The sequence below is a fragment of the Equus przewalskii genome, chromosome 26 (genome assembly GCF_037783145.1).
Source record: "Equus przewalskii isolate Varuska chromosome 26, EquPr2, whole genome shotgun sequence".
NCBI lineage: Eukaryota > Metazoa > Chordata > Mammalia > Perissodactyla > Equidae > Equus > Equus przewalskii.
The window spans coordinates 36,417,482-36,429,509 of NC_091856.1; the positions used below are offsets into that span (position 1 = coordinate 36,417,482).

A 12,028-nucleotide genomic window follows, 5' to 3' on the forward strand; every position below is an offset into this window, starting at 1 on the left:
GGACCCTTGAACTGCAGTGTCCTGGTCCTGAAGGCAGCTGGGAGGGGACGGTGTCAGCTGTCCAGCCCGTCTCTCTCACGGCCCCCAGCAGGACGTCTTGTTTCCAGGAGGCCCTGCAGCACATTTTCTGACCCGTGGACGTTGTGCTGAGTCCTTCCCTGGCCTTTGACACCCCGCCCCACCTGTCCATGTCCCCAGCTCTGCCCGCCAGGGGCATCCACCTGCCCTCCCAGTGTCCCTGGAGAGATCAAACTGTTCCAGGTGGGGGGAGCCTCCCTGGGGGGGACCTGCTGATGGAGGTGGGGGCCTGGGCTAGCCTCAGCTGCCCCAGCTGGACCAAGCACCCCCAACTCAGTTCTGAATTCTGAGCACAGGGGCAGACAGGGTGGAGGGGCGCTGGCCAGGAAGACGGGATGGGAAGACTCTGTGTGGTCTCAGAAGGTGGGGTGCTGGGGGCTGGGGCCTGGGTGGGTCTTCCAAAGGCAGCACCTGGATCTTTCTCCTCTGGCTCAAGTGACACTTCCATGTTGTTCTCACCAAGGCTTTGGTGGCGTCCTGGGGAGCTGGGGATGCCTGGCCCCACCTTGCAGCCCCTCTGGGGGCCTCACATGCCAGCCCTCCCAGGGGTGCCTGGGGCCCCAACAGTGGGTCTGTGGGGGTCTTTGTTCCAAGTGCCCCTTGCCTGGAACACCCTTCCCCATCTTTGCCTGGGGGAGACCGGGCCTCCTTCGAGGCTCAGATGCCCCCTCTCCCATGAACCCTCTGGGACCGCCCTCCCTGTTCAACTCCACACCTGCCTCCAGGTGAGCTGGGCTGGGGGAGATGCTCCCTGAGGCCAGCACCGGCCAGAGACTGACTTTAGTTAGAGCCCGACACCACCTCTGTGGGCAAGAAGCGGGGCTCCACGTGGAGACGTGGCCTCCCACGGCCACACATGGGAGCAGTGGAGCTGGGAGTCACACCCAGGTCAGCCGGAGCCCAGAGCTGGCCTTGACCCTCTGCCCTGCCCTCTCCCGGGCCATGGCCTCTGTTCGGCCCACAGCTTGGGCCGGGGCCTGGCATCCAGGGAGGGGCTGTCCCCAGCGCCCTGTGGCCGTGTCCTTCCGCTGTCCAGCTCCAGGCCTGACTGCAGCCTGCCGCCTCCCCGGCCTGGCCTGCCGACGTGGCCGCCGCCCCCGCCCTGCCACGTCGCTGCTTCCACCCCGGCAGGCAGGAAGCCGCGCGCTTGCTCCCTTTCTGTACAGTTTTGGAGGGCTGCTGTTGCAGGAAACATCTGGATGGGGTCCAAGGAACATAATGAGAAAGAGAGAGCGCGAGGGAGCGGGAGGAGGCAGGGCCGGGGGCGGTTGGAAAACCCATCTGATTTCACTTTGCAAAGACAACTGCAATCCTGCCTCTGAGGGTTTCGCAGGCACTTCAGATTCAAACCATGCTGGTGACGTCAGTGGGAAAGTATGAAGCTCGGCCGATGGTTGTGTGACACACACAACACGAAACAGGTCCCCCGGCTCCTGGGCCCTGGACCAGGACGGCTGATGAAGCGAGGGGTCTTTTCTAGAAGGAGAAAGACAGAAGCGGCGAGTGGGGTCCCTGGCTTTGGACTTCCTGGGTTGTCTGGTCTCAAACAACCGGCCTGGCCGAGGGGCTGCTGCCCCTCGTCGGAGGGGAGGGGAGAAGAGCTCCCTGGCTCCTCCTGAAATCGCAGTTTCCGTCACTCCACGGGGAGCCTGCCACTCCAGGGGTAGATATGCCTGGCTTTCCTGGCCTGTTCTGCAATCCCCTCCACGCCTCGGCTGGTGACAGGGCTCCCAGGCCTGGGAGGTTCCCCTGGGACTGCCTGGGGGTCCCTCGGCCCTGCCCCCTTTCAGCGTGCTCTAGGTCCAGCACTTTCCACAGTCTGCTCTGTAGCGTGGGGTTGGGTGTCCGTCACCCGTGTGGAGTCCCCAGCTCCTGGCCACCGTGGACCCTGGAGCAGGAGTGGGGATGGCAGCCCATCTCTGTCCCTGCTGCCCTGGGATGCTTCTGGCCCCTGGGTCAGGACCCTGCTTGTCCTGGGGTCAAGAGGGTGGGGTCTCCAGAGGGTGTGGCCCTGAGCCGGGGGTTCTGGAACATAACACGAGCTGACATGGTCGTCGCTGCGCAGAAAAGGATGCCAACTCCCCATCCCCAAGATTCCAAGGCCTCCCTGCCCTGATGGAGCCCAGGCCTCCAGGCCAAGGTCACCACACACTCACCTGGGGACCCGCCTCAGACCCCTCCCACCCCTAGAGCCAGGGAGCCACCCCGGCAGGAAGGACCTCGCCTGCCCCTTGTAGAGCCACCTTGGTCACATGCCCTGCCATCTCCGAGGATGTCACAGCCAGAGGGGTCTGCACAGGTGGCCTAGCTTAGCGTCATCTCCATGCTTTGTCTCAGAAATGCTTCTTGAAGTAAAACCCAGCAGAGAAGCCCAGTGACACAGCCGGAGGCGCAGGCATCTGCCTGAAGGGACTCAGAGTCACATTGGCCAGCGTTTATTGACAGCTGACTGGTGCCAGGCCTGAACTCAAGGCCCCGCCCTCAGAACCCCCCAGCAGGGCCCAGGGCTCAAACCCTCTGTGGGCTCTGGGGTCCAATGAGAAACCACCCAGCTCTCCTTCCACTTACAGCGGGGAAGCTGAGGTCCCGAGGACAAGGGACCTGCAGGAGGGCCCGTGCTGTCGGGCTCAGCCACCGCCAGGGTGCGGGGCAGGGGCTGTGGGGCCTGGCGGGGGATGGGCCCTCGCTGTCCCTAGGCCCCGACAGGGGGGCGGTGGGGGCAGAGCCTGGCTTGGACGGCCCCGTTGTCTGGGAAGCGGTTCAGCAGTGGCTGCAGCAGAGGCTTGAGTCATGGGCTGGGGCCTCTTGGCCTCAGGGAGGTGGTGGGGGGGGTGTCTGAAGACATTTTTTCCGTGGAAAGTAGCCGCTGGCCCTGCTCAGCAGCGAGCGCTCGGCCCCCTCCCACCGCCCTCAGGGGCCTTGGCAGTGGGCTGTGCTGTCCTCGGGGCGGGTTCTCTTCCCCGGACTTTCCATGACCTGGGGCGGGCTGGGAGCGCTAGGCAGGGGTCAGACGGGCGGTTTGGAGCCCGGTGGGCCTCGCGCAGGCGCCTGCCCTTTGAGCCTCCGGTCCGCTGTCTGTCTGCAGCTCACTTTGGGGTGAGATGGGACAAGGGATGCCAAGGGTCTGGCTGTAAGGGGACAAACACGACCCCTCCATTAACTCTTCAAGGGGAGGACGGGGTTGGGGTAGGGAGGGGCAGGAGGTCCATCGTCCTCCTGGGAACTGCCGAAAATGGGGCGGGGGGACAGTGGCAGATCCTTGCGTGTCTGCCGATGCTGAATTTAGGAGCAGCCACCCCGAAACCGCCCTGCCGGAGTCCTGGTGGAGGGGCACCTCCCTGCCTTGTGTGGTAGCCCGGCTAGTTCTCTGCCGGGGACCCTGGCTGTCAACCACTCAGTCAGAAGCTTCCTGGAGCCCCTTGGAGGCCTCGTCCCCCCACGGGAAACGCTGGCGCCCCGGAGCCCAAGGCCGTGCGCTGACGGAGGGACTCGAGCTGTGGGACGGCAAGTCTGCAGTGCGGATCCATGGCTCGGTGACACCTGGGCGAGCAGCGGTCTGCGGCTGAGCTTGGCACCTCACTCTTCTCCTCTCGGTAGCACGGGTGGGAGGGGGGTGGTGGACAGGCTGACCTCAGGCAGCGGGTCCCCAACCTGGGTGATGGGCACCTGGCTGGGCATGGGTGTCACCAGGGAAACACCCAAGCGGATTATCCCTGAGTGGACTTGGCAACAAGGCCCTGGGGCTTCAACAGGGGAAGCTCTGTGACCACCTCCGATTCCACTCCTCCTCCAGGAAGCCCTCCTGAGCCACCTCTGCCCACCTGAGTTTTTTTCTCCTTTGGACTCTGGTGTGTTCGGCATGTGGACCGCATGGTCTGACCTTTACGTCTTCTATTTTGTGAACGGAAGTCTTGTCTCTCCGGACAGCCGGGGGCAGGGCCCCCCTATAATGGCTGGTTGTGTCGACTGAGAGGAGACCGGGCGCCAGGAGTGCAGGCCCGGAGAGGGCACTGGGTGTGACTCCCAGCTATGCCACCCACAACCTGCATCGCCTCGGGCAGGCTGCCCATTGCTCTGAGCCTCAGTTTCCCCTTCTGTGAAAAGGGGTCTTCGCAGCACTGGCCTCTAAGGGGGTGATGGATGCAAGCTCTGGTCCGGCGCCTGGAGTGCAGAGGCCGAGAGCTGCCCCCTCCCTGCCGGGGCCAAGCCGGTGGGGCCCTGCACTCAGAATGCCGGGCGTGTGCTGGGCCTGCTCCTTCTCCAGGCCCTGCAGGCCATCCTGGGCCCAGCCTCGTCTAGCAGGCCCCCAACCCTGCCCAGGCCTCGGTGCCTTCTCCGTCCTGGGAAACGCCGGGCCACCCACACTGGCGAGATTTTTGTAAGGGGAGAGGGTACTTGGAGACTATCCAGGTATCCCGTCTCTTCTTGAACCTTTACCCGTTCATTTTAGCATCCGTGGTGGCTCCTGCCTGCTGTGTCTCCACTGCGCGCGACTGACCGACGGTGGGTTCAGGGCCGGGTACAGAGGTTCTGGGCGGCTCCCGGGGGAGTGGCCTTGTTTGTCACAAAGCAGCGGGATAGGCAGATGAGGGCTCTGGGCCTGTACCACGGGAGCCCAGTCAGGCCCTCATCAGCTCTCTGACCTCAGGCAATGAGGGTCTCTCCCCAAGCCTCAGTTTCCCCATTTGTACCATGTGGCTGACACCCTCCTCATCGGGTTGCTGGATGAGGCTGAGCTGCCGGATGTAAAGCCTTTCTCAGGGCTGGGGCTGTGGGACGCTCCGGGGCCGCAGGCTGCTCTGCAGGGCGCTCCGGGGCCGTGGGTCGCCCAGGTGGGGCGGCCAGTTGTTGAAAGCCCACTCCTGGAGCTTCTCCGGGCCCCCTGTGCTCTCTCTCCAAGGCCAGGAGCCATCTGTAGGGCGAGTCTTTCAAAAGCCCCCAGAACAAGCTCTCGCTTCACAGACTGGGGAAATCAAGGCCTAGAGAGGTTGCAGAGTTGGCAGCCAGAGAGCTCATCCTTTCTGGCGGTGGCTGGCTAGTCACCTTCTGAGTAACGGACCTCAGGGACCTGGAGAGAGTGGGGTCCCAGCAGGAAACGGACACCCACACCACTGGGGCAATTTGAGCAAGTTTAAGGAGGTCACCCTGCACAAAGATGGGGTTTGGTAAAGGGACTCTCGAGGGCTAGTGTGGGGCCGGCGAGGAACAGGGGGCTGCTGTCACCACGGCTGGGCCCAAGGCGGGGTGGGGCCTGGACCTGGGGACAGAGCCAAGGCAAGAGGGCCGTCAGAGGTGCTGCTGTGGCCCTGTGGCCTGGAGGGGAGATGTGGAACGACTAGGTTATGCCCCCGCCGGTGCTGGGAGCCGGCAGGATGCTGGAGGGCAAGGGGGACTGCAGGTGGCCTGGGGCACAGAGCGGGTGGAGAGGGGAGCACTCAGGTCTCTGAGTGCAGGACCCTCCCACGATGACCAGTGCCAACTTTTGAGAACTCATTTCAGGAGACGGCAGCCGTGCTGAGTGAGCCCTGGACCCCACCCTTGGCTTCCTTGAGTCCAAAGCTAAGAAGCTTCGACATTGTTCCTCCTTCTGCGGAGGAACAGAAGCACCTTCTGTGGCTCCCCATTGCCTGCGGATGGAGTCCCAGCCCTGGGCTGTGGGGGTCGGGCCCTCTGCAATGGGTCCCTAAAGCCTGCCTCCAGGGCCCTTGGGGCTCCTGGGGGACGGGGCCACTTCTTCCCTGTGGGCAGAGTCCTGAGGGGCTAGGAAGCATCCTCGGCCTTCTTGGCCCAGAGCACGGCTTCCCTAGCTCAGTCTACCGGCATCTTGACTGGGTCTTTGCAGTGGTGCCGTGCTGGGCAGTGCAGGGTGTCCAGCCCTGGCCAAATGTCCCCTGGGGACAAAACCCCAACCTAGAGAAATAAACCCTCCTCCTGAGTCAGGCGGGATTCAGACCAGTCCAGGTGTTGCCTCTTCCTCCGTGGTTCTCCACAGCATTCTCCCCGGTCAGGCATTTCTGCTTCATTTTCAGCGTGAGGCGCTCTGTGCCCACCTCGTGGGGCATCGGGAAGACTCTGTGAGTCGGCCTGAGCGCGCTTCGAGTCCCCTCGCTCCCTCACCTGCAGCCCTTGCGGCTGGAGGCCTGGCCCTCGCGGTCCTGCCCCCGGCGCCCTGTGGGCCCAGGTGAGCCATCCGGGCCTCCATGCTGGCGGGGAGCTCTGTCGCAGGAGCATTAACACCTGGCTCCTGGGGTTCCTGTCCCTAGAGACCTTCTGGGTGACAAAGGGCGACTCTGAGGCCCAGAGGAGGGAAGATGTTGGCAGAAGCTCTGGCAGACGGTGAGGGGCGGAGCCGTGATTCTCGGCTGGGTGGGTTTGTCCTTGCTCTCTGCACCGATAGGTGCCTGTGTGCAGGAGAAAGAACCTTCCAGAGGCGAGTTCAGTGAAGGGTGAGCTTCCCTTGCTCCGTGGGCCCTTCTGCCGTTGATGCTCTTCCTTCCAGAATGTTCTGGCCCTCGCACCACCTGTGAGTTTGTTTAGACACACAGATACCCCCTCTTCCTCCCGCCCTCCCTCCCCACCGGGCGCCGGGCCCTAGATCCGCGGTGTCTCCGTGGAGCTGCCCGCTCCTCCCGGCGGCCCCCTTCTCATGGGGATTTAGGCTGATTCCGGTTGGGGACCTCACGGGGCCATGCAGCTGTGGACGTCCCTGCCCGACATTTGTGAGCATTTCTCCCAGTGGGTGTTCAGGTGGCGTTGCCGTGCTGGGCAGCGGGCCCCTTTTGAGTCTTGAAACTTGATGGGACCCCGATGGGCGTTTTGGTCGCCTGAAGGGGAGAGGTCCGGAGCGCTCGGGGTCGTGGGAGGAGACGCCGAGGAGGTGTGACTCGCCTACCTGAGGGGGCGCGACGAGGTGGCTCAGGGTCTCATGGCTCCTTCCGGAAGCCACCAGCACCAAACGGACAGCTCTGCCCAGGCCGTCCCCAAAAAACAGACATTACGCTGCGGGGGCGCGAGACAGGGGGCCCGTGGGAGGTTGGCGCCGCAGTGGGAAGAGAGGGTTCTGGAACAGCTCCCTCACCTCTGAGACGTCGTGTCCCTGCTGTTCAGAGAGTCTGCCAGACTCATCCCTCACGGGGCGGCCATCGGCAGTGAGGCGGCCTCTCTGTGACCATGTTGGGGTCAGGAGGCCGTGGGCTCGGAGGACGGGGTGACGGCCCTGAGGGGGCCGCCGGGACCCTGGGGTCGGCCGCCTCCTCCTCTTCCTCCCGCAGCTGGAACCGTCTCCTGAGCGGGCTGCTCTGGTGCTCTCTTGAGATGCATGGGAAGGACCTGTTGCCCTTTGTTCATGTCATTCTGTCCGAGGCGGGGGTGCCCAGCCGCCTCCCCTGAGCCCCACACCAGGAGGGTGGGGGACCCGGCGTGTGCCCACGGGGGGGCGAGTGGCAGAAAACGCTGAGCGACAGGCATCATGGGGCACTTGGGGGGGTGGGTCCTGGGTCAGGATCTTCCGCCCTCTTTCCTTAGGGCGAGGACAGCTGGGCAGCGTCTGCGTAACAAATCACCCAAAACTGTGGGTTTAGACAACGACAACCGTTGATCACCTGGGTTCCTGTGGGCGGGAATTCAGAAGCAGCTCAGTGGGAGGTTCCGGCTCGGGGCTCCCCCAGGACAATGCTGGCGGAGGCTGCACCATCTGAAGGTCTGACCGGGGCTGGAGGAGCCACTTCCCAGGCTGCTCACCCTCACGGTGGGCTGGCTACCTCCCGCCATGGGGATGCTGGAGCGCCCTCGCGGCAGGGCGGCCGGCACCCCCCAGCATGAGCAGCCTGGCAGGTGGAGGGGAGCCGCAGAGCTTCCACGAGCCCCCTCGGAAGTCACGCATCGCTGCTTGTGCAGTGTTCTTTCTGTTGGTCACCTGGCCCGCAGATGGCCTGCCCCGGCTCAGTCAGGTCCCAGCAGTGGCCCTTGTCTGAGACGGCCCTCGTGGCCCCATCCTGTGTCCATTTTCACACACGTCTGCTCCTCTCCACGATGGGCCCCCAGCGTCTGATATATGGCATGGGTTCAGCGGCGTTTGGGTTGAGCTGGGCCCACAGGCCTCCCAGCCAGCCTTCAGCCCAGGGCTTCTGGTGAATCGGACGCCGGAGGGCCTGCGTGGGCCGTTCTGTGCCTCAGATGGAGTGTTGCGATGTGGTGGTGTCCCGAGAGAGGGACATGCGTTCCAACCCTGGCTGTGCGGCCTCAGGCGCATCACGGAGCATCCCGGGCCTCAGTTTTCAAGTCTGTCAAATGGGATAACAGTGGAACCCCCTCCTCTGGCCTCTGAGAAGTTGTGTAAAGGTTTTGGCTCAGCCCCTGGCTGAAGCCAAGCCAGCACCATGGGGGTTGTTCACACAGCAATGTGCTCAGGGCCGACCAGGTGCCACGTCTGTGCTCTGGCCGCTGCCTTTGGCGCTGGGCCGTGCCAGCTGTAGGAGGAGCTGGAAGGAAGAAGGGAGGAGGACGGAAGTGGGAAAGGGGCACTCACTCCCCAGTTACAGGCCGTGGTCAGTGGCTGCGGCCCGGGGAATAGCCAGGAACCAGGCAGCCCATTGTTATGATGCCAGGGTACCGCTCTGCTTGGGTGGAGGAGGGCCAGAGCCCGGATATGGAGGAGGGGGAATGAGGTGGCACCTCGGAAATAGGACCGGGCAGGGGCCACAAGACAGGGGCTGTAGCCACACCCTGAACATCGTGGGGTTTGTGAGCTCTTGGTTTCCAGTGTGCTTTCTGCCTCGTCCTCACGAGCTGGACAGCCACAGGCTCCCCTGTTGCATTTCTCTGCCTGAAGCCGACGGCAGCCTGAAGGGCAAGGGCATCAATTTTGTTGGAGGAAGGGAGAAAAATAAACCTTTAGAACAACTTGACAATAAAAAAACCCAGCCAACAAAACGCCCAGCCTGGCAGGACGATGCAACTGGGAGATGCTGGTGGCTGAGGCTGGGTGGCCACTGGTTGTCCTGGGCCATCTGGCGTCCGTCCGTGGGCGTGTTGCCCTGGCCCTGCCCCGTGCTCCAGAAGGTTCTGTGTTTTGCAGGTCACTGGTCTAGAGTCTGGCCCAAGCATCTCCATAGCAACAGCGTTCATTCCGGGTTACTCACTGCTTCTGTTCATTAAAAGGGAAAAAGAAAGCTTACAGGGAGAGCAGAGGGTCACATTCAAGGCTCGCTCGGCACCCAGCCTCCACCTGAGAAGGCACGGGAGCTGGGACGTCTCTGCCCCTGGGCCTCCAGGCTCCCCACGGAAGCTGGGTGGGTGTGGGGACAGCAGCCTCTGTCCTGTTCCTCCCCGTCCCCACGGCCACCTCCACATGAGGCCGCCTCCCTGTGAGGCCACCATCACCGTCCCCTGCAGGACCAGCAGTCCTGCCTCCCCTCTCTGGCCAGAGTTCCCTCTGTCATCTGTCCTCCACCCACAGTGAGGTTGCCAATCTGACCTTCCGCCCCTGAAGCTGTTCTCAAGCTTCGGGTCAGGCTGGACCGCCCCTCTCCTGATTCCAGCCCCCACGGCAGTCCCCACCCTCCGGAGGTTCTCTCTGAGCTTCCCAGCCCTCTCTTCACCTGGCTCCCTCTTCCTCATCCTTCAGTGCTCAGCCGGGACCCCCGAGACACCCGGGTGGGTCACGGGCGCCCCCCTGCACGCCCCCGTTCCCTGTGTCCCGTGGAGCTGCAGCCCACTGTCCACTTCCACCATCGGGCCGGGGCCTCCGTGGGCTCCCAGGGGGCCTCCCTCCTTCCATGTCCTCCAGCTCGGCCAGCGGAGGTGTCCAGGGGGCGTCTGAGCACATGCGGTGCCCACAGTTCAGACACCTTCTGGGCATCGTGATGGTGAGTGGGGGTGGGGACAAGGAGCCGCCCAGACATGTGATCTGGCAGCCCCGTGGGCTGGGGGAAGAGAAATGAAGCCGATTTCCACAAGCGTGGGCCATACGGAGAGTTAACGCCAGTGCACGGACTCGCCCTTGGTCGTGACCCAGCCAGTTTGGGGCCTACGTGGCCAGTCAGTTCTGGGCTAGCGGCCCCGACCCCAGGAGATCCCGCTGCGGGCAGAGCTCTCGTTCTGTGCTGGAGATTTGGGTCCTTGTAGGGGAACTCGGGGTGAGGTTGAGCGCACGGATGGTGAAGCTCTGTGTCCTTCGGGGAGAGGGAGGGAAGCCCCACAGCAGGTGGGTGCGTGGGGCCCCAGACATTGTGGGGTCCTCAGCAATGTCTCGTGCTTGTGAGGGCCTGACACCCACTGGGGCCAGCCCGTGTGGAGGGCCGCAGTGTCTGGGGCCCTGATGGGCCATCTTGGGGCTTCCTGGGCAGGAAGGGGACCCAGCAGGCCCCTTGGGGGGGAGCTGGGAAGCCACTGCCTCTCTCAAGCCCCCGTGTCCTGCTTCTTCTTCTTCTACTGCTCTGCTCTGTTCGGCTCGCTGGGCTGGCCTGCCCCATGCCTGGGCAGTGACCACTCGGCTCCACGCCCACCCCTGACCTGTGTCCCTGGCTTCAGTCCCACTGGGCCTGCTGCCTCGGCTCACATGCCCATTCCAGGTCTGGAGCTGGCAGGTGAGATCACCTGGTGCTGGCCACCCCGAGCAAGGTGAGGGCCCAGGGACCTTAGTGGCAGCTTGTGGGGGGGGGGGGTAGCTGAGGGGCAGAAAGGGGAGTTGAGCTCTGGGGGTCCACTGCCACCCTTGATCTCCTCCTCTCCCCCGGCCTAGCAGAAGGACCTCCACTCTGCCACACGCCCTGCATGCAGGGGCCTGAGAAAGGAGACCCCAGTAGCAGCACCTGGTGTTATGCTGTGATGACCAGACATGCACAGACTCCAGGGGTGTGGTTATTTCTCACCCTTGCAGAGTGGGAGGCTGTGCCCCGTGTGGCTTTCCCAAGCAGCTGCCCCGCATGGTGGCTCAGCCCTCGGGGAGGCCCCCATGGGGGGTGCTGCTGTCTCAGCCCCGAGCAGCCTTGTTCCCAGGGAGGGAGTGTGCACCTGAGCTGGCCTGGCCCTGCCTGCGGCAAGTGCTGCCAAGCGTGGCCTTCTGAGGGGATGTCGGGGGGCCCCGAAGCTTTATGAGCCCCCGTGTCCTCAGCACACCCTGGAGACACCCACCTGCAAAGTGGTGGAGGGACTGGAGAGGGCGGTGCAGGGGTTCAGAATACAGTGCTGGGGTGTAAAAATCATTTGACCAGAAGGCGTTTGAGTTCCTGAAATCTCTTATCTGTCTGAGAGTGGAACCTCCCAAAAAGAACTCAGAAGAATCCAGTTGTCATAAATCTCTTCCTTGCAGCAGCCAGGGAAGACTGTCACCACGGAGACGAGCAGGCTACACACCACACCCGAACAGACACTGTGCACAGCTCTGCCGGCTCCTGCCACTCCTCTGAAGGGCCCCTTCATCTTTCCAAAGGTCGCTTGTTTTCCTATAAGTGCCCTTCTCCCTTCCCCTGTCAACTTCCCCTAAGATGGCAGATAAGCCCCAAATTCTAACCACTGCTTTGAGTCACATTTCTCTGTGAACTCCCAAGTACATACATACGTGAATAAAAATCTGTCTTTTCTCTCGCTAAGCTGTCTTTTGTCAGTTTAATTTGCAGGCCTCCAATACTGAACCTAACAGAGTAGATGAAAAGTTTTACCTCCCCAGCAGGAGATGTCCCTGGAGCCCCCGGCACGTTGAGTGGAGCTGGTATGAAGCGAGAGGAGATGGGCCTGTTCCCACCCAGTGTGGGGTCTGCTAATCTCCTTTCTGCTGCCCACTAGGCAGCCTGGATCCCTGTCTCTGCCTGGTCACCCTGGTGAACTCCTACTCACCCGTCCAGCCCTGAATTCACAGGTGCTACCTCTTTTCCTGAATGTGCTGCCGGTTTTTGTTGTGCTCCGGGAATCAGGCCCTGGGCCACGTATTTCAGGTACAATGAGGTCCTTA

At 63.1% G+C, this 12,028-nt stretch overlaps 1 long non-coding RNA gene across 1 annotated transcript; it reads left to right on the forward strand.

Moving 5' to 3' along the window:
- Window positions 1-2,903: 2,903 nt before the first annotated feature.
- LOC139079708 (uncharacterized) lies at window positions 2,904-11,669 on the forward strand. Its single transcript, XR_011533570.1, has 2 exons — window positions 2,904-10,698; window positions 11,390-11,669. It is a non-coding gene; the product is annotated as an uncharacterized lncRNA (long non-coding RNA).
- Window positions 11,670-12,028: the final 359 nt, after the last annotated feature.